This window comes from Nelumbo lutea, chromosome 1 (assembly GCF_056320005.1).
Source record: "Nelumbo lutea isolate HS-2025 chromosome 1, American lotus-T2T, whole genome shotgun sequence".
Lineage (NCBI taxonomy): Eukaryota > Viridiplantae > Streptophyta > Magnoliopsida > Proteales > Nelumbonaceae > Nelumbo > Nelumbo lutea.
The window spans coordinates 132,778,734-132,783,895 of NC_142684.1; positions in this window are offsets into that span (position 1 = coordinate 132,778,734).

Genomic DNA, 5,162 nt, shown 5'->3' on the forward strand with positions numbered 1-5,162 from the left:
ACCCGAAGCGGCCTGGGAATTAATTTCCAACATGGCCAAAAATTCACAATAGTTTTGCACAAGGATAGATGGCACCATTAGGCGTGTTAATGAGGTAAATCATGCTAATTTACAAAATCAGATTTCAGATCCAACTGCTTTGGTTAAGCAACTGGCTGTAGGAAAATTACAAATAGTCAAGGTGTGTGGTATCTGTTCGATGCCTGGTCATCCTACGGACATGTGTCCATCACTACAGGACGGACCGATGCAGTAAGTAAGTGTCATAGGAGGATTCTCGGGTCAGACTCAATGCAAATACGACCCCTACTCCAATTACTACAGTCCGAGGTGGAGGGATCATCCAAATCTAAGCTACGGGAATCAAGGAGGACAGCAGCAATATCAGCCCCAATTTTTCAGTCGACAACCCCAATTTTCAGCACCTATTACAATGCAAGGCCAACCCCCATCTTCAGGTATGTCGCTCAATGAAATAGTTAAGGCTCTAGCTACTAACACTCAACAATTTCAGCAGGAAACAAGAGCCAGCATTCAGAATTTGGAAAACCAAATCAGCCAATTTGCCACTTCCATTAGCAAGTTGGAGGTGCAGAACTCCGGGAAACTACCATCACAAACAGAAAAGGAGAATGCTAGTGCAGTAGTGTTGAGAAGTGGAAAGGAGTTGCATTCCCGACCAAGCCCACCATCGAAGGCAGCCAATGAAGAGGAAAAACAAGGGTCAACTGATGACCCCATTGGGGTAATATCCGACCCCCCCTCTCCATAAAGTTACTAATGCAGTTGTACCACCTTTTCCTAGTAGGTTGGAAAAGTCCAAGAAAGAGGAATATTAGCAAGAAGTGCTAGAAACCTTCAGGAAGGTGGAAATCAACATCCATTTGTTAGATGCAGTAAAACAAATCCCAAAATATGCAAAATTTTTTAAAGAATTATGCACTAACAAGAGGAGGCTACGAATCGATGAGAAGATAAGAGTTGGGGAGAACGTTTCAGCCATTATCAAGAGGACCTTGCCAGAAAAACATGTTGATCCAGTGTTCACCCTACCTTGTGTGATTGGCAATAAACGAATCGAGCATGCTATGTTAGACTTAGGTGCATTTATCAATGTCATGCCATACTCGATTTATTGTGCCTTAAGATTAGGTCATTTGAAACTAGAGTTGTTATCCAATTATTTGATCGTTCTAATGCCTACCTAGAAGGGATTGTTGATGATGTATTGGTGCAGGTTAATGATTTAATTTTTCTAGTTGATTTCTACATCCTGAAGATGGAGGAGGACACAGTCACAAGTTCAGCCCCACTTCTATTAGGCAAGTCATTCATGAAAATGACCAATACCAAAATAGATGTGGATGAGGGTACCCTCTCCGTCAAATTCGACGAAGAGATTGTTAAATTTAATATTTTTGAAGCCATGAAATATCCTAGCGAATGTCATTTGATATGCTCTATTGATACTGTTGATTCGATTGTGTAGGAAGTCTTTGGAGAGGAGGACATGAATGATGAGCTAGATTACAAGGCACAATCGGACAGGGAAGAGGAGTTCGATGCGTCCTATGACAGTCCGGAACCAATGCCAGAATAAACAATAAGCAATTCTGATATTCCATCGACAATTTCTCACACAAAATTGTTGTCTTCTGTTTTGCAGGCTCCGAAATTGGAACTAAAGACCCTACCTGATCATCTTAAATATGCATACTTGGGCGAAAAAGAGACATTACCCATGATCATTACAAAATGGTTGACTGAGGAGTAGGAGGAGAGGCTCATCAAAGTCCTAAAAGAACATAAGGCGACGATTGGCTGGACCCTAGCCGACATAAAGGGGGTCAGCCCCTCAAATTGCATGCATAGGATCCTTTTGGAAGATGGCGCCAAACCTGTTAGAGAACCACAATGAAAATTCAACCCAGTAATGAAAGAGGTAGTAATGAAAGAAGTACTCAAATTGTTAGATGAAGAGATAATTTATCCAATTTTGGACAGTAAATGGGTAAGTCCTATTCATGTTGTACCTAAGAAAACCGGGATTACTGTAGTAAAAAATCAAAATAATGAACTAATTCCCATGAGGGTACAAAGTGGCTAGCGAATGGTATTAGATTTTCAAAAAGTTAACTTGGCCACCAAAACGACCACTTTCCCTTACCCTTCATCGATCAGATGTTAGAGAGATTAGCAGGTAAGGCCTTCTTTTGTTTTCTCAATAGGTTCTCAGGATATTATTAGATTATTATTGCCCAGGAGGACTAAGAGAAAACAACCTTCACTTTTCCATTTGGCACCTTTGCTTACAAACGAATTTCCTTTGGTTTGTGTAACGCTCCAGACACTTTTCAAAGATGCATGATGAGTATATTTTCTGATTTTATTGAGAAATGCATTGAAGTGTTCATGGATGATTTTACTGTCTATGTTGATTCGTTTGGTGACTGCATAAATAGTTTAAGTAAAATTCTGAATCGGTGTGTGGAAACAAATCTTATCTTAAACTATGAAAAATGCCACTTTATGGTGAAAGAAGGCATTGTGTTGGGACATGTTATTTCAGCTAGAGGAATAGAGGTCAACAAGGCCAATATTGATTTAATTGTGAGCTTACCCTACCCTACAAATGTTAGGGAGGTTCGTTTCTTTCTTGGACATGCAGGTTTTTATCGCAGGTTCATCGGAGATTTTTCAAAAAATTCCCCTGCCATTGTCCAATTTGCTGCAAAAAGATATACCTTTCGATTTTAGTGATGAGTGCAAGGAAGCATTTGACACACTCAAGAAGTTGTTAACAATTGCACCCATTATTCAACCACTCGATTGGAATTTGCCTCTTTGAGATCATGACCGATGCAAGCAACTATGCAGTAGGAGCTGTTCTAGGTCAACGAATTGATGGGAAGAGCCACGTCATCTACTATGCTTCCAAAACATTGAATGCTACATAGAGCAACTACACAACTACTGAAAAGGAGCTACTGGCTATTGTGTTTGCTTTAGACAAATTTCGATCATATTTGCTTGGCTCTAAAGTACTTGTATTTTCTGACCATGCAGCTTTGAAATACCTATTAGCAAAGGAATCAAAACCGAGGCTGATAAGGTGGATACTCTTGCTCCAAGAGTTTGATTTAGAGATTAAGGATCGAAATGGAGCTGAAAACTCGGTCGCGGATCATCTAACTAGGTTGGTGAAAGATGAGGACTCCTCACCCATCTATGAGTTGTTTCCTGATGAGCAGTTGTTTCACATGAAATGTATAGTTCCATGGTATGTTGATATTGTGAACTATTTGGTCACCGGATTTTTGCCAAATGACCTTAGCAAATCCATGAGGAACACAATCAGGTATGAGGCAAAATATTATGTATGGGACGAACCCTATCTATGGAAATTCTGTTTTGATCAAATGATTAGAAGGTGTGTCCCTAAGGATGAGCAGATATCAATTCTAACCTTTTGTCATAATTATGCTTGTGGTGGTCATTTTGGGCCAAAGAGGACTGCTCGAAAAGTCTTAGATAGTGGGCTGTATTGGGCAACCCTATTTCGAGATGCATACTTGTTTTGTAAAAATTGTGAAATATGTCAGCAAACAGGTACACTATCTCGCAGGAATGAGATGCCTCAAACCCCCCATTCTTATATGTGAAATATTTGATGTTTAGGGTATTGATTTCATGGGACCCTTTCCTCTCTCTTGTGGTTTTTCTTATATACTTTTGGTAGTCAATTATGTCTCAAAATGGGTGGAAGCAAAAGCCACCAAGACTGATGATTCTAAGTGTGTTGTAGGGTTTATCAAATCTAACATCTTCAGTAGATTTGGCATTCCTGGAGCCATCATAAGCGATCAAGGGACTCACTTCTGTAATAGATCCATCGAAGCCTTGTTGAGAAGGTATGGGGTGCATCACCGAATCGCCACTGCTTATCACCCCCAAACTAACAGACAAGCTGAAATTTCCAATAGAGAGGTAAAGTCCATCTTACAAAAGATGGTGAATACAGGAAGGAAGGATTGGAGCCTACGTTTGGATGATGCCCTTTGGGCATATTGAACAACTTACAAAACCCCAATAGGGATGTCCCCTTATAGGTTGATCTTTGGCAAATCTTGCCACTTGTTGGTTGAAATTGAACATAGGGCCTATTGGGAAATCAAGTGATGCAATATGAATATGGAAGAAGCCGGAAAGGAAAGGAAGCTCCAATTGCAAGAACTGGAAGAGTTGAGGTTAGAAGCATATGAAAATTCAAGAATCTACAAAGAGAAGACCAAATTTTTCCATGATAATTTACTCTTAAGAAAACAATTTGAAATTGGACAACAGGTCTTATTGTACAATTCTCAACTCCAACTCATGTCGAGTAAGTTGCGTTCCAGGTGGATGGGTCCATTTATTGTGACTGATGTGTTTCCTTGTGGTGCAGTAGAGAACAAAAGTCTCAATACAAGTAAGGTTTTCGAGGTGAATGGGCATCGATTGAAGTTGTTCCATGAGGATGCAAATGTCTCCCCTATGGTAGACATCTCGTTGGACATTCCTCATTACTCATTGTGTTAAAAAAGCAAAGGAGGACGTTGAGCATAACGGCGTTAAACAATTGCGCTTGTGGGAGGCAACCCATTGTGTTTAACTAATTTTGTTATTTTGTTTGGTTTTGATTTTTTTGTTTTTAGCAGGAACCCACCAAGGCGAACAAGGAAGTCCCCCCAAATCCTTCTACTTTATGCATAATCACATACATTGGGGACAATGTATAACTAAAGTGTGGGGGGATTAGGGAAATCTGGTGGAAATTGGGATAGCCCTAGCATGCTTCGATCATCACTTCTTGACCTTGCCCTTTAAAATTTCTGCTCCCTCAAAACTTATCCTTGAATGATTTCAACTTATTAGGAATGTGCTTAGGCTGAATAGATAGGATAGGATGCAAGCATGACTAACTGAATTTTTTTGTTGCATATGGTACCTCATTATTTTAATCGATCAATAAGCAAGATGCATATAAATTGTCCGCATAAGGGCAAGATTGGTTTTCACATAAATACCTGTCAAACATGGTTTGATTATTCTAGAACTTGTTGTGTTAGGCATGTTGAAACCACGATCGATGAGTTCATGGATCAAATGGTGATGCCTTTGAT